Below are 24,852 nucleotides of genomic sequence, written 5' to 3' on the forward strand. Positions count from 1 at the left end.
AGACATTCCAACCAATAATGGTCTGTTTTCTCTGGCACACTGTGGAAAAATGCCCCTTATCATGGTAGTGCAGGACCTGTGCTGTGATATGACTGGATGGTGCGTAGGTAGCCTGGTGGACTGAGGCCCTTGATCTGTATTGTCTTGCTTCATCATAAAAAAAATATTTGACAGTTATATTGCCAAACCATTTTCATTAGCCAATCCTCCAGCAAGGTCTCTCCATTTGCTCCTTCTGTTTTCTCAGGCAGTCCAACTACACATATATTGTTTCTCCTGGCTGTCCATCCGAGTCTTCAGCATGACTCTCCACAAAACAGATTCTCTACAGCATATCTTCTTGTTGTTTCCCAAGTTCAGGGACTTCCAGTTCTACCATGGATAAATTCAGTTCAGTCTCCACCACTCAATTTCCCACTTTCTTTTGGTCTGCCATTAGCAGGGATAGATTGATCACTATAATAGCTTCTAGTGTGACCTAATTTATTGGATGGACTGCAGAATATGTAAGAGTCTGTCTAGGGTGCCCTTCTCATTGCACACCACTGGAGCACTTTCATTATCCAGTCGAGCATTTGGTCAATTCAGCATAGCGTTTGTTTCTTGGTTTCCCCATGTTAGAGTTGATATCTCACTCAGCACAGCCAATATTGGTGCTGATGTGGTTCTTTTTTACTGTACTATACGGTGGCAGAGGAGGGGTTGCACCATGTCAGTGCTTGCTCATCCCCTCTTGTCATGGGCACTATGGGCCACAGCTTCCAACCCTCTCTCAGGATATTGCCACTCAGCATGTCAGCTGTGCAATGTGACAACCGTCATTTCTTAAAACAAAAAAGGAATGTACTGTGAACAACATACAGCGGTTCAGCAGTCATCGCTCAATAGGCAGACACCCAACAATACAGGTTGTACCAATGTGGACTAGGCTAGCCATGATCGCAATCCACATTGATTTGTAAACATCATTAATAACAGAAATAGGAAATTGATCCCTAACTGCAGCCTTCTGTCTCCTCCTTCCAACCCCGGTGCAGTGTTCAACCCTCCACTCCCCCCATTTTTTATCAGATTGGTTTATGGATTGAAGTGAATGCAGGGCAATCACCTAAGTGTATCCAGTGTTGGTCATTCCCTGCCAATGGTGGGTGCATTCTAATGAGTCAGTGGTGACGACAGTTAGTGCAGGAGCAGCCCTACCCATCAATACCTAGGGGTATACTGCATCCAGGCAATCAAAGTGGCTTTCCAGGTGGTCTCGTAGTCTGAGCCAACATCGTCTCTCCAGGCTTCCCCCACGCAGGCCCACCAGAATTGCGTCCCAGGCATGTGCAGACTCTATGGGCCCCCTGCCCTGATGTGTCACTAAGAGCACAGCACTACCCGCCCAGTCTGTCCAACGTAGCAGGACCGTCCTCCAGCACACAATCGGGAGCCCCACAGAGTGTTTCCAGTGTATAGTAATTCTATGTTTGGCAAGTATCAGGGCCAAGTCAATGAACATGGTTGTGATTTTGTGTTTGGCGGGCCGGGGATAAAGGCCCTAGAGACAGAGCTGAGGGAGGGCATCAGGGAACAGCCCGTAGACTCTGCCAGGAGGAACACCACCTCAGACCAATAAGAAGCTAAATGAGCACAGCTCCACAGCATATGGAAGAGATAACTTGCATCATCAAGACAGCACTGGCATGCAGGCGGAAATAGATGCTAAGTTTTTGGGGCGCGAAATATGCACGATGTAAAACATACCTATGGATTAATTTAAAATTCCCATTGCCAGAGATTTTGGGTGCAAATGCCCACATTTTAGCCCAATCCCCCTCAGTCACAGGGGAGCCTAAATTAGTCTCCTATCGTTCACGGAGTGTTGTGAGGGGGAAAGGACATCTGCGCCCAGTGTTCTATATCACCCAAAGTCCAGGCTATGTATGTTGGTTGCATCACATAGGAATTGACAGCTACAATGCAACTGTGGTTCCACCACTTGCCTCCCCCAGATTCTGCGCACTGTTGCAGCTAAAGTACCGTACAACAGATACTGCCCTGAAGGAAGGTTAGGTTCAGTGCATAAATCATCAACAGGTCAACAAACACATTCCTCGTAGAGTGTGCCAACCAAGTCTAAGCCTGCTGCTTCCCAGTCCTGAAAGCAACCCTCATTCACACCCACGATCCACATAATGAGGGCCCAAAGCGGCAGATAAAGAGAATAGAGGGCCCGCATTTGCGACCGACAAAGCACCCTCATCCAGCAGGCCCGAAGTACCACTATGTCATACAGCCCCAAAGGGAGGACCTGCTTAGGATCAACTAAAAGGGCATATAGCAGGCAAGCCACGCCTCGGTGCCTCCTGTCCTTGAAACTAACTCATACTCAAATAGTAGACTTCAAAGTCAGGAGCATTTATCCCCCCTTCTATGGTCGCCATATGCAACTTAGCCAAAGGCACAAACCACTGACTCTTGTTCCATTATAGGTCGTTCAGAATTGAGACCATTTCTCGGAATGTGTGCCATGGTACCACTAATGTGAGGACCACAAAATAGTATAAAATGTGACAGCAGAGATACCACCCAGGATTGTAGCAGTACCATGAGCTGCCCAATCTTTATCCCAATCACTATCATAGTCCATCCTGTCCCCATACACATTGCGCAAGCTGCAGATTATCCAAAACTGCGCGGCTCGTATACTGCTTCAGCTGCCACGCAGATTGTCAGCTAAACCTGGGCTGAGGAGCCTACACTGGCTGCCGGTGGGGCAAAGAATCTCCTTTAAGGCAATGTGTATATCCCATCAAGCCTTCTGGCAAAAGGGCCAGGTAATTAGCCGTGAGCTAGTTACACAGTACCACCCCAGAAAACACCTTCGCTCTAGCCAGGCCTTTTTGGCCACAGTTCCCAGAATTAAGAGAGCTAGAGCTTGCGGCAGGATGTTTTCTTACAACGCCGCTAGACTGTGGAACTCGCTTCCCCTTCAGCTTAGGGCCAATCCTAACCTGCTCTCTTTTCGCAAGCAATTAAAGACTTTTCTTTTCAATGTTCACAATTAGTTCTCCAAGCTGACCGTCGTTGACTTGTGATGCCTCTCTCTTGTAGCACTTGGACGCCCCAGGGCAGCAATCGCGCTATATAAGTCCACTTTTCATTTCATTTCATGCAAGCACCCCAAAACCAAACTCCTTACGAATGGCTACAGCCGGATTGAAGGATCTACTGTAGGATTTGAGGACAGTCTATTAGAGGATGCCTCTCCTTGGGCCCTGCTCCTTATCTGTGTTCATCTGCCTGGGCTTAGCAGCTTGCCCGTGTCCCTGGCTCTCCAGTCAAGGTTATCTTCAAGCCATATGTCAAGAACATCTTCCCAGAAGTTTTCTATTTGCAGCGCTTCTTAAAATGTCTTCTATAGTGCCACCTCTATAGATCTTTGGAAGTATTCAACCTCTACAATGCTGTCTACACAGGCCTCAGGTTAGTACTGACTAGGGAAATTTAGATATTACTTTGTTGGATCTTCTGTACTGTCCTCTGCTATGCCCACAGGCTAGGATTCTGTCATGTTCTCAAAGCTGAGGCACAATAACTGTTTTGGGGCTTCAGAGTGTCATATGAAAATTCTGCCCGATTGGTATCTAAAGTTGGGGAACATTAGCAACTGCAGTAGGGCATCGGGACAAGACCAGTGTCATAACTATTTCTTTGGCTCTAACAAGATAAAGGTAGTTGCTATTGATCTGATAAATGTTTACCATAGTACATTAGTCACTAGAGCAACTATTGTCCATTCAAAATACATGTAACTGAAAATAAATGTAATTTAATTTGATGTAAGAACAGAGAGTAATAGTAGTCGTGTGTGTCTTTGCTTCTCTTACGTATAAAAAGCCATCATCCCTAAGAGAATGCTGAAAATCTGAGGGAACCTCCATCTGATGAGACAAGCTGTGTGGCTACAAAGCAATGACATCGCTTTTATGAATGTTCTCATATTGCTATCCACTTTTCCCCGTCTTCGACATCAGTTCTGTGCAGTGTCTTGGACGTGTTCACCACTGTCAATGGGGAAAGAGACTGGTGGATTCAATGTTGTTACCACAGCAACATTCAGATCTACCGGTTAGCAGAGACTTGAGTCAGACATACTCATCTCCTATCTTCTACTCAGACCCTTAACTCACAGATTTTGATACTAGTCTCCCTTTGTTAGCTCTCTACCCCCACTTCTGGGTTCACACTTCGATCAAGCCAATCTGTGACCCACTCGTGGCAAGCTAGGCACTCCCTCCAATTCTGACAGAACTGTGCTGTGGAGGGCTTTACACGTTTGGGATCCGCCCAGCACAACACCCACCACTAACACCCAGTCCCGTGTTATTCCAAACATTCAGAGCTGTATCTCAGAAGGCCGTTCCCACCTGCTGACTATGAACAGTCTTACTGTCCCCTTTCTGGGGTGTTTCCCCAGGTCTCACCAAAAAGCATCCCTGCAGTGACCACTCATGGGAGGGAGGTTCCTGCGCTCACTGTTTGCACAGCCCTTCTCACTAATGGCCTCTTACTGGTTGCTGCAGGCTGTGGGCCGACGGGTGATGTTGCCACTTCCCCATCATGCAATTCCCCATGTTCCTGTGCACCGGATCCCATTGTGACACCCAGAAGGATCCATGCCTTTTTCCAGTGCCCACCACTGTACTCGGGCCTCTAAAGCTAATGTACTGTCTGCAGGGGGTAATCCTTGTGCAGTTACTGCCAGTGCTAGGGTGTTTATCGGCTATATATCTGGGTCTCTCAGCACTGCCATCCCACAGCCGCCATTTTGTCAGGCCGGTCCCAGGAACAATGCAACCACGTTCTCCCGTTTTTTAATGTTTGCAATATGCTTCTGCAGGGCTGCGTCTACCTGCACTTTTATCATTCATTCACCTCAGGCTGGTACCGTAGAGGCGGTACAAAAGGGGGTGGTGATGGACTGAGCATCTGAATCAATCAAACACTCACACCCAGTCAAAAGATCTGGGTTTAAACCATCACCGTTCTTTAGCCCACTCTGCCACCCCAGTTCAGACATGGCTATATGCAAATCAGTCTGACCCTGTGCCTCATGGGAACAGTCCAGCCCGAACTGCCAAGCCATGTCTTCCATGGACCGGAAACAAGCATCCTGGGATCGGTTTCTGATTCATAATCCTCATCAGCCAGGCTATCTTGAATCCAGTGGCCAAGTGAGCAAGGGACTCACGTCTGAGCATACCCTGCCACACTTAGGGCGAACAAAGCGATACAAAAGGGGATGATGGACGGAGCGTTTGAGCAAACCAAACACTCACCCCCAGTCAACTGATCTGGGTTTAATCCATCACCATTCTTTAGCCCACTCAGCCACCCCATTTCAGACATGGCTATATGCAAATCAGTCTGACCCTGTGCCTCATGGGAACAGTCCATCCCGAACTGCCCTTTTGTACCGCTTTTGCCCGCCATAAGTGTGGCAGGGTATGCTCAGACGTGAGTCCCTTGCTCACTTTGCCACTGGATTCAAGCAAGCCGGGCTGAAGACGGCTGTAATGCCAGAAACCGGTCCTCGGAAGCTTGTTTCTGGTCCAGGGAGGGCATGGCTTGGCATTTCGGGCTGGACTGTTCCCATGAGGCACAGGGTCAGACTGATTTGCATATAGCCATGTCTGAACTGGGGTGGCAGATTGGGCTAAAGAACGGTGATGGTTTAAACCCAGATCTTTTGACTGGGTGTGAGTGTTTGATTGATTCAGATGCTCAGTCCATCACCACCCCCTTTTGTACCGCTTTTGGCCGCCATAAGTGTGGCAGGGTATGCTCAGACGTGAGTCCCTTGCTCACTTTGCCACTGGATTCAAGCAAGCCGGGCTGAAGACGGCTGTAATGCCAGAAACCGGTCCTCGGAAGCTTGTTTCCGGTCCAGGGAGGGCATGGCTTGGCAGTTCGGGCTGGACTGTTCCCATGAGGCACAGGGTCAGACTGATTTGCATATAGCCATGTCTGAACTGGGGTGGCAGAGTGGGCTAAAGAACGGTGATGGTTTAAACCCAGATCTTTTGACTGGGTGTGAGTGTTTGATTGATTCAGATGCTCAGTCCATCACCACCCCCTTTTATACCGCTTTTGGCCGCCATAAGTGTGGCAGGGTATGCTCAGACGTGAGTCCCTTGCTCACTTTGCCACTGGATTCAAGCAAGACGGGCTGTTCCCATGAGGCACAGGGTCAGACTGATTTGCATATAGCCATGTCTGAAATGGAGTGGCTGAGTGGGCTAAAGAATGGTGATGGATTAAACCCAGATCAGTTGACTGGGGGTGAGTGTTTGATTTGCTCAAACGCTCCGTCCATCATCCCCTTTGGTACCGTAGAGGGGCTCAACTATGGCAAATAAATGTCAGAAAACAAGGAGTATGGGTAGAGCTCACAGAGCTCGTCTCTTATTCATCTGCCATCCTGCAAAACCATGCCCCCCCTTGCATTTCCATCTCAACTTCGTAGAGCACGCGTGGTTTTACCAGAAGACAAGAAATAACTGATAAGCTACTACAAGCTAATACCTGCTCCTAATAAAAGGGGCAAACATATTGCCAGAAATAGTATGTCTATGCCTCATGCTTCAAAGGTTGTAGGGAGAATAGGCTGTTTTACTGGAAGCAGATAGAGTACTCACAGGATCTTTGTCAAGAGGTCCTTAGGGGTGGCATTTGACATTATTCAATCAGGTTTGTTGATTTACCAAAATGCTAGATGTAGCAAAGTGACATCACAAGTCACTTGACTTGATCCAAGTAGTCACCCTTTGATGCACGTTTAGATCTTCAAATGCCTCAGATTTTCTGTTCAGGGTTTTGGGAATGACATGGTGAGGAAGCCATAGACGGTAAATGGCAGCAGCCATTGGTGATTCTTGCCGTACATGAGATTCATATATAAGCATAGTCTTTGTTTACGGAAATCACTGTGCAGAGCAGATGCAGGTCTGAATTGGAGGACACATCTATAACTCCCCTAACCTATATTCAGATCACACTTGCATAACATAAAGACCTAAAAAACACTCTGAGCTCCTTACTATACGTGGCAAAGGCAACCCACTCTCCTTCCATGAATATGATTGATGCCCCCAGTCACAAGTCTGACTTCCGCTCTACACATATGAAGGTAGGGCAGTTCATCTCGTCATCCATGATCATGACTGACGAAATCGCCCACCTCCTTTCTCTGGACCCACATTTTTTCAGGTAGATGATCTGCATTCAGAAAACCCAAACTCTGGAACTGTCTTCAACACTTTAGAGACACTTCAGTCACTCTTTCACATAACAACTATGTATGCTGTACTTGGAGTTTTTTTTATATATATATGTATATAGCGAACTCTACCCGAAGGTATCAGAGCACTTTACATGAGCACCAGTTGCATTACAGACAGACAGATTATTTTTATTAGGCACGAGGAGATTAAGTGATTTGCCCAGAATCACAGGATGGTGAACTTCCCTGCCGAGACTCGAACCCAGTCCTCCAGCTTCGAGGTCGACCATCTAGCCACCACTTCTCATCCATCTTAAAAGTCACCTTGAGGCACCTGTGGCATATTGTGCTTTATAAATTCCCCAAATCAAACAAAAAACTGAAAAAAATGATAATCTGAATGGAAAATGATAAAATGTGAGTGGTAGCATTCTCTCAATACTAACATGCCGGCACAACAGCAGAGGGGCACTGTCAAGCGGAAAATAAATCCATTCAGCAAGTCCCAACAAAAACTGGAAAGCAAAAACATGATTTTCCTAATGAATGTCCATTAATTCAAAGAAATGCACTTGTGAGTCTGTCATAAGCTTTAGTGAGGCCTGACAACAACCGTCTCTGGGAAACAACCTTTACAACGCAACTTTTACAACGCACTACCATTACAACGAAATTTTTACAACGCAAAAACCATTACAACGCATGTATTTACAACGCATGTTTTTACAATGCAGGTACCTTTACAACGCATACCATTACAACGTAAGTATTGGTAAGTATATAATTATATTTAAAATGTTATATGTTTGGTTTTTTTTAAGGGGTATTTTTAGGGTTCAGGGTCAGTTTTCAGTTTTTGGGTAAAAGGGTATTTTTAGGGTTCAGGGTCAGTTTTCAGTTTTTGGGTAAAGGGGTATTTTTAGGGTTCAGGGTCAGTTTTCAGTTTTTGGGTAAAGGGGTATTTTTAGGGTTCAGGGTCAGTTTTCAGTTTTTGGGTAAAGGTATTTTTAGGGTTCAGGGTCAGTTTTCAGTTTTTGGGTAAAGGGGTATTTTTAGGGTTCAGGGTCAGTTTTGGGTTTTTGGGTAAAGGGGTATTTTTAGGGTTCAGGGTCAGTTTTCAGTTTTTGGGTAAAGGGATATTTTTAGGGTTCAGGGTCAGTTTTGGGTTTTGGGGTAAAGGGGTATTTTTAAGGTTCAGGGTCAGTTTTGAGTTTTGGGGTAAAAGGGTATTTTTAGGGTTCAGGGTCAGTTTTGGGTTTTTGGGTAAAGGGGTATTTTTAGGGTTCAGGGTCAGTTTTCAGTTTTTGGGTAAAGGGGTATTTTTAGGGTTCAGGGTCAGTTTTCAGTTTTTGGGTAAAGGTATTTTTAGGGTTCAGGGTCAGTTTTCAGTTTTTGGGTAAAGGGGTATTTTTAGGGTTCAGGGTCAGTTTTGGGTTTTTGGGTAAAGGGGTATTTTTAGGGTTCAGGGTCAGTTTTCAGTTTTTGGGTAAAGGGATATTTTTAGGGTTCAGGGTCAGTTTTGGGTTTTGGGGTAAAGGGGTATTTTTAAGGTTCAGGGTCAGTTTTGAGTTTTGGGGTAAAAGGGTATTTTTAGGGTTCAGGGTCAGTTTTGGGTTTTTGGGTAAAGGGGTATTTTTAGGGTTCAGGGTCAGTTTTCAGTTTTTGGGTAAAGGGGTATTTTTAGGGTTCAGGGTCAGTTTTGGGTTTTTGGGTAAAGGGGTATTTTTAGGGTTCAGGGTCAGTTTTCGGGTAAAGGGATATTTTTAGGGTTCAGGGTCAGTTTTGGGTTTTGGGGTAAAGGGGTATTTTTAAGGTTCAGGGTCAGTTTTGAGTTTTGGGGTAAAAGGGTATTTTTAGGGTTCAGGGTCAGTTTGGGGTTTTTGGGTAAAGGGGTATTTTTAGGGTTCAGGGTCAGTTTTAGGTTTTTGGGGTACAGGGGTATTTTTAGGGTTCATGGTCTGTTTTGGGTATTTGGGGTACAGGGGTACAGGGTAAAAATAAAATAAAATTAAAATTAAATTTAAATTAAATCAATTAAATGAAATTAAATTAAATTAAATTACATTAAATTAAATTAAATTAAATTATATTAATTTCAATTAATTTAAATTAAAAAAATTAATATATACTTACCAATACTTACGTTGTAATGGTATGCGTTGTAAAGGTACCTGCGTTGTAAAAACATGCGTTGTAAATAAATGCGTTGTAATAGTTTTTGCGTTGTAAACATTTCGTTGTAATGGTATGCGTTGTAAAAGTATGAGTTGTAACGTCATACATCCCTGTCTCTGCACCAGAGAGCTGCTAAAATGAAGAATGTGCTGGAACACAAGTTCGAGGGAGCTCCAATATGTGGCAAATGTTACCTGTATTATAATGAATACATCTCGAAAGCAAGCTGAGCCTGCTTTTCGATATATGAGAACATACTACAGCAGCGTGAGCCTGAGGCACTCAAAAGGCAGGGCCTGGTGCTAATAGCCCCAACATCTCTCCTTGTGATGCCCCTGTCCATGTGGCAGACTCCATAGGTTTAATTAGTGTACTTGTTGGCATTTCATAAAATGGTATTGTGTTCAAATAAACCCACTAGGGTATTAAAATCCGAAGAAAAAAATAGCCTTGTTAGGCGCCTAAGCCAAAGCTTCATTTAATGGCAAGCAGTCATGTGCAATCCCATTACCCAATATCAGTGGCCTTTTGGGTGCACCATTTAATAAAGGATGTAATAAGATACAGTAAAGCATACCACCCTTTCTTTGCCTCTAACTAATGTGCGTCAGCGGCAAGCGCTACATTCAATACTGACCATCCTAATGTTGATAAGGACCTGCAACTGTGAAGGCCTCTGGTCTCTCACTATCCATTATACCCCAACCTTATGCACACCGCGACCGCACCATTCAACCCTTCAGCCTCTCACCCCACAAGTTTTATAATGGACAAACTACATTTAACGCCCTTTCAACCTTGCACTTAGTAAGGCACCCTGGACCTCAATGCAGATCTGAGTGCATTACAACCTCAATAATGGTATGAAGCACTGCATACATAAAGCAGTCACATCACCCAGCAAGTGCTTTAGGTCTTACAAAGGGTATGGAAAGTGCTATCAATATTACATTATAATAATATCAATTAACACCCAGTCCCCCAGTTATGAAAAAATGGATGTGCAGCACAAGTTCTACTTTAGAAAAATCATTGGGCGCCAAAGCCACAAAAGGTATTCCTAGGCCACAAATTAGGACATGTTAGATGTGCATGTTATTAAAGGCTTGTGTTTTTGAGTCTAAATATGTTTAACATTCATGTTGGGCCTGCTGCCAAAAATGGATTTAATTGGGAAATCCGGATTGTTTACTTTTTGTCAATTAGTGCCCACAAATGCAACCAGTCTGGAAGTCCTGCTTCCTCCCTGGTGTGCTCTATATTTGATGATGTGAGCTGAAAATCAAATAAGTACATTTGGCAGAGCAGCTTCATATCAGAATTCAATAACATTTAGTTTGACTAGTAATCAGGGCAGCCACAAAGAATGTGGACAGATCACTTCAGGTCAGAAATCTAACCTCGTGATCAGGCGACGTTGTTTTATTTATTCATGTATTTATTAAAAGCTTAAAGTGCTCCTTCAACCCTGCAGAGAGCGGGGCAGGCACTTAAGATTTAATAGACATCTCCCACACTCCGCAGCTATAAAATCAATGAGAGAAAACACTCTCTCCAAGTTCTTTTTGTAGGCTGTGGTATATGAGGAAAGCAAAAAATTCCAGTAAGAGGAAATATAGGATTAATTCCCTTAGAATATAGGCTATAATGCACTAGTAATAAGGCGGACGGGATGTCCGTCACATTTGTGACAGAGTACCCATCTGCCAAACTTTATATCAGGCCCAAAGTCCTACATCATAATCTTAAATGGCATTTCCCAGATCTGTGATAAAGAACAAGTTACTTACTTTTGGTAACACATTACCTAGTAGAGACAAGATCTAGCTGCAGATTTTCCCAGGCATCAGCTGGATCCAGAAACTTTTGCTCGAGCAATACCCCTTGCGCACGCTGTCAGGTGGCGCCATTCGGCTCCACGTGATGTCGTCGGTGTTGCTAGCGTCGGTTATGACGTCCCAGCACAGAAGCACAGAGTCATGAAATGACTGACGTAAGTGTGTGCCAAAACTAGGGCCCTGAAAAAAGGAGTAACCCTAGTCCTAATGATTAAGTCCACAGAGCCGGGAGGCATGGGTGGGTTTGTAAGGAATTTGCAGCTAGATATGGTGTTTACAGGATAATGTGTTACCAAAGGTGAGTAACTTGTTCATCTGATAGAAACTTCTAGCTACAGATTCCTTACCTTAAAAAAGACATACCCTTAGGTCGGTGGGCTGCGGACAAATTCCTCAAACTAGAAAGTCCTGCAGGACCAAGCGGGCAAAATGCTCATACCTGAGGACCTGACTGTCAGGCAGTAGTGCTTGGCAAACGTGTGCAGAGACGCCCACGTTGTTGACTGACAGATGTCCAGAACTGGGACACCCCTTGCCAAGGTCATAGTTGCAGCCTTTTACTCTGGTGGAATGGGCACTTAATTGCTCAGGGGGCTGCTTCTTAGCCAAAGCGTAGCAGATCTTTATGCAGATAACGACCCAGCAAGAACTGGCCCATTCTGCTTGCCCCACCTTTCTTATCTCCCTCGTACCCTACAAAGAGTTGGTTATCCACCAGGGAACTCATTTGAGCGGTCAAGGTAGAACAACAACCTTCTTTTTGGGTTCAGGCAGTGAATACGCTCCTCTTCTTTAAAGGGATGTGGAGGCGCAAAAAAGGTAAGTAGCGTGATAGATTGACTCAGATGGAAAAGGTTATAAGAAATAAAGAATGGGTGAAAAGCACCCCTTTATCTGCAAAAGTCATCATGTAAGGGGACTTACATGATAGCGTCTGCAACTCACTCACCCTGCGGGCAGATGTTATCGCCACTAGAAAGGTTGTCTTGATGGTAAGCAGTCGGAGGGGACAGTTGTGCAAAGGCTAAAAGGGTGCACACATAAGAAAACCGAGGACCAAATTAAAGCCCCACTGTGGTATGACAAATGTCGTGTGGAAACAAGTGACCCAGCCCTTTAGAGAATCTATTTACAATTGGAGACTTAAAGAGAGAGGGTAGGTCTGGCAGCTACAAAAAAGCAAATAGAGCAGAAAGGTAACCCTTAAGAATACGCAAAGCAGAGCCCGGCTAGGCAAAGGTTAGAATAAAAAGAACAGTGGAAAGAGGGTCAATAGACCTTTCTGTATCATATGATACAAATGTTTGCTAACAGCAGGCATACACCGTCTTAATGAAGGGCTGCCTGGCCGCCAAAATAATGTTGCGTAGCTCAGAAGGGAGGTCGAAAGCTATCAGCTGCCACCACTCAATCGCCACGCATGGACGCGGAGAGTGGACAGGTTCAGGAGGAGAACCCTCCCCTGCTGCTGCGACAGAAGATCCTCCCGAAGTGGCAGCCTGATTGGAGGATCGATATTCATGTTCAAAAGCTCTGGATACCAAACTCTCATTTCCCAGTCCAGAGCCACAAGAAGGACTTGGGCCTGGTCGCTCTTGATCTTCTTCAGTACTCTTGGCAGAAGTGGTATAGGTAGAAAGGCGTACACAACAGGCCTGAGCTCCACTCGTGACGAAAAGCATTGCTGAGCGACAGCTGTCTTGGAAACTATGGAGCTCAAAACTGCTGCCATCACGCGTTCTCTTCTGAGGAAAACAGATCTAACCAAGGTTCTCCCTACTGCTGAAAGAGACCTTGCGCTACTTTGGACTGGAGATTATTTATTTAGTTCATTTATATAGCGCAACAGCTACCCAACAAAGGGTTTCCCGGCGCTAGGGATCCAGTAGTTTGATTTGAAGCAGGTCTTTTAGATGTTGAACAGGCAGGTTTTTAAGGCTTTCCTGAATTTCATGTAACTCGTCTCATTCCGTAATGTGTGTGGTAGAGTGTTCCAGAGTGAGGGTCCAAGAAACTAAAAGGACTTGCCACCCATACGCGACAGCTTAATTTTAGGGATTACAAAATGATTAGCCGTTGCTGATCGAAGGGTCCGAGATGGGCGATAGGGACGTACAAGATTTTGTAGATACTTTGGGGCATTATTAGTGGAGATCTTATGCATAAAGCATAGGGATTTAAATTTGATCCGATTCTCAATTTTTAGCCAATGCAACTCCCGGATGTACTTGGAGGTTGATGTGGAGATGGGAATTTTCCACAGTAGTCTCGCTGCTGCATTTTGCACTGTCTGCAGTCTGCGGATTGTGGCCTTTTTTGCCCCTAAGTATAACACGTTACCATAATCAAGCCTGTAGGTTATTATAACATTGATAACTGTTTTCTTAGTATGTTCGGGCAGCATCCAGCAGATTTTTTTTAGCCATTTTAATATTGCGAAGCAGGTGGCTGAAGTCTTCACAACTTGCTGGTTCAAATTGAGAGAGTCATCAATGATGACACCCAGATTCCGAGCTTGCTTGACTGGAACCGGGGGAGTGCCCATTTCCGATGGCCAATGTTGGGGTCCCCAAAGCTCTTTGTTCTTCCCCAGGACAATTAACTCGGTCTTCTCACCGTTAAGTTTAAGAAAGTTTTTACGCATCCACTCCGCAATCTTACTTAGTCCAAATTTTAAGGAGGAGGGATTGTCAGGTTCCGCAGAGGACAGAGAGAAAAGAAGCTGAGAATCATCAGCGTAGGAAAACATAAGTAGTCCAGTCTCTTCTACTATTTTGGCAAGCGGGCTCATATAAATGTTAAACAATAGCGGGCTCAAAATAGAGCCCTGCGGTACTCTGTGTTTGAAGGTCATGATGTCAGAGCAAGCGGATTGTGAGAAGACTTGAAATGTACGCTTTTCCAGCAGTGATTTAATCCAATTAATGGCCGCACCACGAATGCCTATGGAATGAAGTGTCCGGGCAAGGACCGCATGCGACACCGTGTCGAATGCTGCACTGAGGTCGAGCAGCACAAGGGCCACAGTTTCTCCTCTGTCCAGCATAAAACGGATATTCTCAGTTACGCCTACCAAGGTCGTCTCTGTAGAGAAGCCTGCACGAAATCCTGATTGATGGGAGGGTAGCAGATCATGAGTAGTTATGAAGTCAGTAAGAGACCTATGAACATGTTTCTCCAGTATTTTTGCAAAAGTGGGCAACAAGGAGATGGGCCGGAAGTTAGCTGGCAGATTAGGGTCTGCTCCCGTTTTCTTTAGCAGCGGATGAATCATCGCATGCTTCCATTCATCAGGCACAAATTCTTCCTGCAGGGATGCGTTAAGAAGATCGGTGATTATGGCCAGGGCACTACTGTTAAGTTGTTTTAGAACTGAGCATGGCAATGGGTCTTTGGGCGAGCCTGATTTAATAGTATTAAGTAGTTTGTGAACCATATCAGGGCTAAGCTTTGGCCAGTTATCTAGTGTAACAGGAGATGCCTCAGCAGAGGGGATGGGGCCTGGAATGTTAGCATTATAACTCGGCTTGACAGGTGGAGTATTGGGCAGGATCGGGTAAGTCTGATTATGTTCATTTAGAGCTTGTTCGATGCCCTGATGTATTTTGTCAACTTTATCGACAAAGAAGGCAGCCAGTAAGTCGCATTGTGTCTTGTTAAGGTCTGGCGGAGGTTGTATCGTATATGAACCAGCCAACTCTTTCACCATCTTGAAGAGTGTTTTAGATTGGTCTAGGGCTTCTGTAATTTTAGTGCAAGCGTATTCAGCTTTAGCTTTGCCACATAACTTCTGATAGTTTGTTAATTTTATTTTATAATCTTTCTTGGCTTCAGGAGAATAGGTCTTCCTCCATTGCCGCTCAGCATTTTTACAGCTGCTTTTTTCCTGCTTTAGTGTCTCATTAAACCAAGGGGCGGGGGGACGGTGAGTATTTTGTTTTAATTTTGTTTTAGGCAGGGAAGAATCAATAGCTTCCGTGAGCCAATTTTGGACAGCTGTCGAGAAATTTTGTACCGTTGACTTTGTGCAGGGAAGATGACCTTCCAGAAAAGAGTTAAGACTTTCAATATCCAGTTTTTTTCCATTTCCTAACAAGTTGGATAGGTACCGGTGCTTTATCTTTATTTGACAATTCCACCTGGAGGGAACATTTGATCAAAAAGTGATCTGACCAGGGCAAGGGCAAGGCGGGATACATAAAAATGTCATTTAAGTTGGAAAAGATGGGATCCAACAAATGACCGGCGCAATGTGTAGGTCCCGAGTTCTTCAGGGTCAAATTAAGGGATGCCATTCATGATCCACTAGGCCTCAACGGCTGAGTTTGTCTGCCCTGGCATTCAAAGAACCTGCCAGATGTTTAACCACCAGGGTTAAGCCCTGCTGTTCTAGCCATGTCCAGCGATGCAGGACCTCTTGACAAAGGGTTCACGACCCCGCATCACCCGGTTTGTTGCAGTGCCACATGGTGGTGGTGGTGTCCATGAACACATGCACTAACTTCCCTTTGACAGAGGGAAGAAATGCTTCCAATATCAACAGGATGGCAAGAAGCTCTATCAAACTGATGTGGAGCCCCGACTCCGCCGGACACCAGTGTCCCTTTATAGCCACCTATCCCAGATGGCCGCCGCATCCCAGGAGTTACGCATCTGTCACTACTGTGTGATCATGGTTGGGGAAGGGAGAAGGGTCTACCATTGCAAGATCTGGAACACATCAGCAAGATTTCTCCAATGCTGCACCCACTGTAACTTCAGGTCCCAATGCAGAGCCTGCATATGCCACCTGGCATGCTTTACCAGCAGGATGCAGGAGGCTATGAGGCCCAACAGCCTCAGAGTCAGTCTCACCGAAAACCATGATAGAGGCTGAAACATCGGAGTCATAACCTGAATATCCTGGATTCGCTGCTCTGGAGGATAGACCTAAACTACATTGTGTCCAGAACAGCTCCAATGAAAGGGGGCATCTGAGAAGGAGTCAGGTGTGACTTTGGCACATTTATAGAGTACCCCAGTCAATGCAGGAGGTCCTCTGTAGTCTGAAGGTGCGAGGCAACAGCCTGGGGAGAAGGCGCCTTCAACATCCAGTTGTCGAGGTAGGGGAAGACTGACACCCCTATCCTGCGTAGATGAGCTGTTACCACTGCCATCACTTGGTGAACACCTGAGTGGCGCTGGGAAGGCCGAAGGGGAGCACTGTAAACTGAAAGTGCTCATGGCCTACCTTGAACCACAGGTAACATCTGTGGCCCGGCTGGATGGGGATGTGGAAATATGCATGCTACCATCCAGTCATCTTAGTCTAGGGCAGACAAGACCTCAGCTAAAGTAAGCATCTTGAACTTCTCCTTCTTGAGGAAGAGATTGATGGACCTAAGAGCTAGAATGGGCCGTAACTCTTTGTTCTTCTTCCAGAGTAGCAGTCATTGCCTACTTCTGAAACCAGGACCCTCTCTATACCCACCTTGGCCAAGAGAGCTGTAACTTCCTCTTGTAGTAACTTTAAATAAGGCTACACCAGACAATCTTAAATAGGTGCAATAGGAAGAGGAAAAGAAAGAAAAGGCAGGGAATAGCCCTCCTGAATGATCTGAAGATCCACTTGTCCGATGTTATGGACTTATAGTGGGGGAGATGATGATAGATTCTCCCTCCCTCTGGAGTGGCGTGGTCTTGCACAGTCAGACTGGGAGTGCTTGGAGGCTGTAGCTGCCAAGGGCAGGGTGGCTTCTGACTTCTGGCTTCCACCCGAGGATGGAATGAACCACATCCACATCCACGCACAACTTGGAAAGACTGTGCAGGATGATGGCTGGAATAGGGTTGGCGTGGTTGGAACCCCCTTCCGTTGCCACGAATGGGGCAAAAAAAAAGACTGCCCACAAGGTGTAGTAGAGAGGCCAAATGATCTAGCCGTAGCACAAGAATCCTTGAACTGCTCTAAGGCCGAGTCTGCATTTTCGCCAAACAGACCGAATCAATCAAAAGGCATGTCCATCAAACTAGCCGGGCATCACCTGAAAAACCAGACGTTCTAAGCCAGTCGTGACACCGTAAAGCCACCGTCGAAGAAATTGCTCTGCCCAGTGAATCAGTAGTGTCAAGGCCACACCTGATGGTGAATTTTGCTGCATCTCTCCCGTCCTTAACTGCATGGGAGAGCACAGCCCGGGCTTCCTCTGAGACTTGTAGCAGCACTTATGCAACCATCTCCCCAAGGGAATGGGAGAAACGGCCCAATGAGCATGCAGTATTCACTGACTGCAATATCGGACTGGAGGAAGAAAACATCTTCTTCCCAAGTGATTCCAAATTCTTTGATTCCTGTCTGAAGTGCGGACGGAAACACGCCATGGGAAGTTGAAGCCTGCACGACTAAGCTTTCAGGGGTGGGCTGTTGGCTTAGGAACTTTGGGTCGCCCGGAGCCAGGTGATAGTGACGTGCTACTGTCCTGTTTACAGGAAACCCTATGCTAGGCTTCGACCACGTGCCTAGTAGGACATCTGTCAGTGTCTCATTAAAGGGCAGAAGGGGTTCTGAGGTGGAAGCCCCAGGCTGAAGCACTTCGGTCAGGAGTTTAGTCCTGACCTCCTCCGTAGCCACAGTTGGTGGAGAATGCATGCCAGTATCTGGGGATATATCCAGTCTACTGGCTTCCCCAAGTTCCTCATATCAGTCAATCGGCTCTGCTGACACATCCTGGTGTTCTAAAGGGTCATTGACCCCTCCCAGCCCTCTCATGTGCCTGAAATGTCATACAAACGCACAGACAACAAGACAGAACCCATGGGTTCTACCAGTGCCGATCTGACTCCATGTCGTTCGGGATGAGGATGGGGCTGGAACTGCTGTGGGCACCGGCAGCTCTGTAGGACCGACTTTGGATCTGACGCTGGGAAAGGTCGCATTGGCACAACCGGTGCTGTCACAGATTTGGAATAAGATCCGAGACCCCACCGGTGTCGTGGCAGGAGCTGATGGCTTTGAATCCGATGGGGTCCCTTCCAACCCTGCCGGGCCCAAAGGCTCACCAAAGGGGTCATCCCACTCAAATATGCGGTGTATAGCCTCGTAGAACTGTTTAATTTGAATGGGGGTCACTCCGGCTCCCGGAAAGCGAGGGAGGCGTGAAGTAGACCCTGGCTCCAGCTTCGCAGGACTGTGCTTAGAGCGTCAGTGCTCCTTACGTCGTTCGTCACTGGACAACAGTCGAGGTGAAGATGAAGTCCACTTGGACTTCTTCTTCTTGTGCCTTGTCCCCCTGATGTCCTGGGGGCCTTCAGTGGGAGGAAGAGGACTTAGGGCTACAGGAACGGTCCAGAAACCTCCTCTTCTTTGATCGGGACCGGAAACTCCGCGGAGTCACACTGGATGGTGTCGACTGCCGGGCCGCAAGGAGCTTCAAAGCCCTCTCTCGCAAGGCCTTCGGAGCATTGGCCTGACAGTTAGAGCATGATTTTGAGTGTGGTTGTGCTTGAGACACCAAAGGCAGACGAGGTGGGGATTGGTAACTAACATGGCGTGGTGACAAGCGCCACACAGTTTAAATCCTGTCTTCCTTGAATGCATCCCTTGACACACGTTGGAAAAAACTTCTGCAGTTGACAAAAAGTCAAAAAAAGGCTTGTCAAAAAGTGACAGTAGGGGCAGCTCTTTCCGGATCAGTGCTTAACTGGTGCAGAAAGAAAAGAACCGACGTCCGCGCACCTGGGTGGCGCCTATATAGGTGATCTTGATGTCATAACAGACTCTAGCGAGGCCGACAACGTCATGCAGAGCCAAAGGGAACCAGCCAACAGTGTTTGGAAGGGGCGGGGGTTAGGGCAGGATTCTGTCTGCCCTCCCTCCCCCCTTGCTGCTGCGGTGATCGTACAGGGGCTGTGCTCCTGCCCCTGCAACATGAAAAACAAGTCCGGGTTCTCCAGTTGAAATTCCACCACTTCAGGGTCTTGGCTTGTCGAAGATAGCACACACTATTATGAAACATTGCATAACATTTACATTGCTGGCCGATAGTTCAATCAGAAGCTTTTTGTTTCTTGTGAGCACTCGACAATTACCTTTAGTAACTGAGTTGTGGGTACAAGGACTCTGGGCTACCTAAAAGCTGGGGAACTTTTCGAGTCTCGACAGGGGCGCTCAACATCCTGTGATTCTGGGCAAATCGCATAATCTCCGCGTGCCTAGGCAAAATGAATGTGTCCATCTGTAACGCAACTGGTGCTCATGTAAAGCACTCTGATACTTTCGGGTCGAGTTTGCGGTATATAAACCCCCCTCGACCCCCCCATAAACACAATAATAAAGTATACAAAAAAGTACCAACAATAAGTATGTTATTCAGTTCCATGACACTCACAATTGAATGTATGCTGCTTTACAAGTGCTGCCGAAGTGTAATGCTATAGTGGAGTTTAGTGAACTGATTATTTGAGCAGCCAGTCCTGTACTGAAAAGCAAGCGCGTAGACACATATACATGCTGGGATAGATAGACGAATATTTATTGATCTAACCAGAAACGTGGGACAGTTGACCACTCAGCCAAAAGATAAACTATGGGGATTTTAATTACAAAAAGTGAACGTCGTGTTGTGTCTTTTGGGTCAGGTGTCAATCTTTAATTCTCTACAATGCAGCGGAAGGCACATCGACTTGGCGCAGGTGCCCTTGATTCTGCACCGGGGGTTGAATTTCCTCCAGGATGAGCTTTGGGAATGTCTGATGCACTTCCCGGGAAAGGTCATTGAGACATTGCACGAAAGAGATGGGATTGTATAAAGAAGTGGAATTCTATCAATTTCCATTTCAACCCTCTATAACGTTAAGTGTAAAATATCAGCTTTAAGGAACTGAAGCTAAGCAATTACACACCTTTGGGCAAAAAAAACGATAAACAGAAGGTTAATAACAGTTCGAATTTTTTTTTCATCCTGTCAGGTACAACAAAAAGTGACATTTTATTTTTTGTCACAGGAATTTCCAGGTACAATTTTTAGAAACAGGTGCACACTAAACACACAGTTCGAAGAAGTCTTGATTTAATGAAGACATTCCTTCAATAATCTTTTAATCTGCACAGTCTTTTTAAAAATAAGCCTTTGGAAAAACCTCCACTGGTGGAAATTGGCCTTTCGTAGCTCATTGACTCATTTAGCACCTTCTCTTGTGGAAACAATGGGCTGAGCTGTCAGAGCATTAGGTAAACCCAGCTGCTGTCGGCCATCAGGCCCCGTTTGGGGATCACCGCTGCTGAATAGAAACCGGGATTTAAGCGGTGGCACCAGGTCAATGAAGGAGCCACTAAGTGGACTACTGACGAGGTTAAGACCCCTTCGAGGGCCTTTCTTTTACATGAAACAACGCACAAGTGATCTCAATTCTCGCCACTTAGGCCTTGATTTTGTTAATCCACACTTGAGCCAGCTGATTACATCAGGGAAATGAACCACCCAGGGTAAAAGCTCTTCACACAATGAGATAATGCACGAGTTCATCATTGAAAGAAATAAAGAGATCTGCTCAGAGGCATTCCATATGTTTTACTGATTACTTCGGCCACACCGTGACTACCGTTCCGGTGTGGTAAGGAACACTCATTATGGTCGCTTCATTTAAATCGTTACAGTAAATATATGCCTATTCACAAATATAAACATCAAAACCATAGAAACCAAAGACATAAAATGTAACAACTCCCTTCATGCATTTAGTTCTAAACCGTAGCCCAACCTGTGCGAGGATAAACTTACATGATGTGCGTAATCTGTGTGCATGTCATGTCAGTTTCACGCCCAGGTGGGCAGTCCTTTTCCGCACTATTGTAGGCATTTAATAAAAGAACCAGACCCCAACAGTTAATTTTAAAACCACTCATTGTTGTCAACGCGTGCATTCCGTGAAAGTCAGCAAAATTTGCTACTGTGGCAGCCGCTACACAATTCACTATCGCATCTTTCTGCAGACTTCGAAGAGCTGTTTTGTTTACAAGTTTTTCGAATAATTAGATCTTTAGGCCTAACCCCTAATTACAATGGTAGGGGTACGGTAGAGATAGAATTTCCGAAATAGCATTACATACTCCAAGATGGCATAGGTGCATGGTTTCTGCAGGACAAAGCCCAGCTGGTGCAGTCACGCATGGAAAATGTGCATGGGTGGCTGGGAAAAAATATATATATTAAAAAAAATATATATATATATATGTATATATATATATATACATTTGGGCTCTAACATATATATAGCCCAATGTAGCCCAATATATATTTTTTCAAAGTTAATTTTCGTAAAAACCACTGGAGCACATATCTTGAGACATAGCAAAGGCACATCGGGCTACCAGTCCCTACAATTTTGCCAAGTTTGGTGGAAAACCATTCAGCCGTTCAGGCTAAAAATGAGTCCAACTGCCCTATGGAAATTAACATGGGGAAAACACGTTTTGGGACCCCCCTTTTATCTCGGCCCCCGCTTGACGAATCCCCCCAAAACTTTCAGGGAAGGAGCGGAGCGCCGCGAGGCAAAGTTAAGGAAAATTTCAGGAAGATTCCTCAACCGGCGCCAAAGTTATTCCCAATAGAATGTTGTGATTTCCTTAATATTGACATAACATAACATTTCCCTATGGAAAACAATCCTAACTATATATACCTACTGGCTATCGCCAGTAGGAGATATATATATATATATATATATACATATATATATATATATATATCTTCAGAGAAGGCTAGCCTTTTATCATCCTGCAAGGTCTCTGAGGTCCGGATCTCTGTGTCTTGCTGTGGTCCCTCGTATAAAAAGGGCACGCATTGGAGGTCGGTCTTTTAGTCTGCTGGCCCCGCAGCTGTGGAACACCTTGCCAATGGCACTGCGCAGTACCTCCAATTTGTTGGCGTTTAGGAAGGGCCTTAAAACTTGGCTCTTTACCCTGTAGGTAGCAGCTTTCTTTTAGTTAGGGTTTCTGTTTTTCCTTTCTGTTTTGTCTTTGCTTGTTATGTTGTGATTTAGAGTTACAATAAAGCGCCGGGACACTCTTTGAGTAGCCGTGCGCTATACAAGTTTCAAATAACATAACATAACATAACATATATATATCCTGGAAACTCGAACCACTTCCTGATTCCGCCGACGGCGGATTAGGCGAGGAAAGAGACACAGACCTCCGAGGTTTGTGGGCAAAAATATGGTTTATTTCGAGTGACCCAACACAACGCGTTTCAAGCCCGTAAGCCCTTCTTCACGTGTCAAAGTGGAAAAAACACCATCTACTATTTAAAGTGAATACTCCCACTCCCACTTTCTGACATCATAGGTCACATGTTAATGGGCATAAACAACAGACTGAAGTAACCACAAAAATCGTATATATCTTTTTCGTTCCTTCTTTTTTTAAAGTTTGGGTGCTTTGCGACCACAAGCCATTGTAGTGTGTAGGTTGATGGCCTCATTACATGTCCCACAAGATAAGTGAGTGCAAAAAAGTGCCCTGTGAAATAACTTTACGCGCATGTATGGGTAATTTGTTTGTACTGGATTGTATGTTTTTCACCTTGCAATGGGCAATGAGGTGCAGAAACGGTCTTTATGATTTTGTTTTCGCACCTGGACCTTGATGACAATTTGCTTCAAACCTGTGATCGTTGTAAAATGTACAAGTGGTCACACCCTTTTGCACCTCATATTACACTTAACACAGCACCTGAACCCGGCAGTTAGTGTACATTTGTAGGTTTGGTGAAAGTACCTGTTGTCCACCTGTAAGTGAAAAAGGAAGACTTCCCGGGGACCAACAGTAACTTTTGCCAACCTGACCTTTAGTGCTGGACTAGGAAGCCAAAGCAACCCTGGAAAATGTTGACAGATCAGACCGCATACGGTGCATAGTGAGCAAGTGCTGCGAGTTATCCTGACCACTACAAGTTCTTCCCCCCAAACATTTTGGGGGAAATGACAAAAACTGTGGATTCCACACATTTTTTATTATATATTCCACTGAATTAGGGCCAGATGTAGGTGGCCAAATAGCGAGCGCTAGCAATGAAATATGCAGAATTTCAGCGTTTGCGATCGCTATTTGGCTGTGAGCAATGTAGGTGAGTTTAAACCTAGTAGCAAAATAAGAAATCGCAAAACTGTGATTCCTTATTTTGCGCTTGCATTTAACCCCTTCGACGCTCATGACGAGCTGGGCTCGTCATGAGGTAGCCTCCTCGCACGCTCATGACGAGCCCAGCTCGTCATGTAAAGTGCGGTTTTAAAAAACTCAGCACAGGAGCGGAATTTCGCTAGCGCGCATGCGGTTAAGGAATCGGAAATTGCGATTCCTTAAATGCAATGTAAGTAGCACAAAAGAAAGTGCACCTTAGCCTTAAGGAATCGCTAATTGCCACCAACTTCAAGGTGGTGGTAATTAATGATTTCATTTAAAAAAGCACTATTTTTCTTTTTTTAAAGTGCCATGTGGCACACATTCATGTCCTTTTGACACCCTGTCACCCTTGAAATAGCACCCGCTATTTGCGAATCAATAATAGTGAATCGCAAATGGAGTATATCTTCCCATTCATTCCTTTGGGCCTCCAAGCCCATAGGAATGAATGGGTAGGTATTCCTTATGAGCGAATCTCAATTTGCGATTCGTTATTAAGGAATCTTAAGGATTCGCTATTTTATCGATTACTACCTACATTCAATTTTGCAAGTCCTTAATAGCGAATCGGTAAAATTTGCTATTAAGGATTCATAAATTTGATTTTACCTACATCTGGCCCTTAGTTTTTAAAGAACAGTAAATGATGACCTTACTGTACACCAGATATGACAATCTTTGTTGGCGTTCTTCAATGATTCCCTCATTATGACTCCCAACAGTGCCTCTCATCTCTCCATCACCTCTCCCTTACAAGTATTTGTTTTATTGCGGCTCTCAAACCAGTATAGGGTGTCGGAGCATTTTACATCACACACATACAGAGACAACAAATTATAAATGTGTAAATCAGAGTAGAGACCATGTCATAAGACAAAGGGGACAACTAGGTGTAGGAGTCACATTTCATCCATACTTGTAGGCATTTTTGAATGCTTGGTCTGGAGAAGCACAAACTCAGGATTCAGAACATATCACAGTTATTAGGGTTGACTTTACCAATAAGATAAGATTTTATTTCTACCCAAACACACCCTTTTTAGCAAAATTAAGATAATGAAAGGGGAAAAAACATAACTTTCTAAACTAGATTACGATTGTAATTTATGAACTGCACAGCAACAAAAGGATCTCTGGAAAAAAAGTAGTTTCCCCCTGACCTATGCACATAAAATACTTTTCTGTGATCAGTATAGTAAACTCTCTTTGCAGCAGCCATAGCCATATTCCGGGTGATGGCAAATCGAGACTTTACTATCACCCGACTAGGGAGGTGAGGTCTCCCCACCACAGGGACATACACGTCCGCTCGTTGGTGTTTTCTTTTACAGCAAAAACACCGGGGAATAGGGCGACAGTTTGCCTTCCCCTTCTACCCCTTCTTTTGAGGAACCTGCTATTTCATTGGA

The 24,852-nt window shown here is 45.1% G+C and overlaps 1 protein-coding gene across 3 annotated transcripts in view; it reads right to left on the reverse strand.

The window, feature by feature from the left end:
* The window catches only part of BBS9 (Bardet-Biedl syndrome 9), a 1,968,820-nt gene that overhangs the window by 43,675 nt on the left and 1,900,293 nt on the right, over positions 1 to 24,852 (reverse strand). The window lies entirely within an intron of this gene.

This window comes from Lissotriton helveticus, chromosome 4_1, assembly GCF_964261635.1.
Source record: "Lissotriton helveticus chromosome 4_1, aLisHel1.1, whole genome shotgun sequence".
NCBI classification, from domain to species: domain Eukaryota; kingdom Metazoa; phylum Chordata; class Amphibia; order Caudata; family Salamandridae; genus Lissotriton; species Lissotriton helveticus.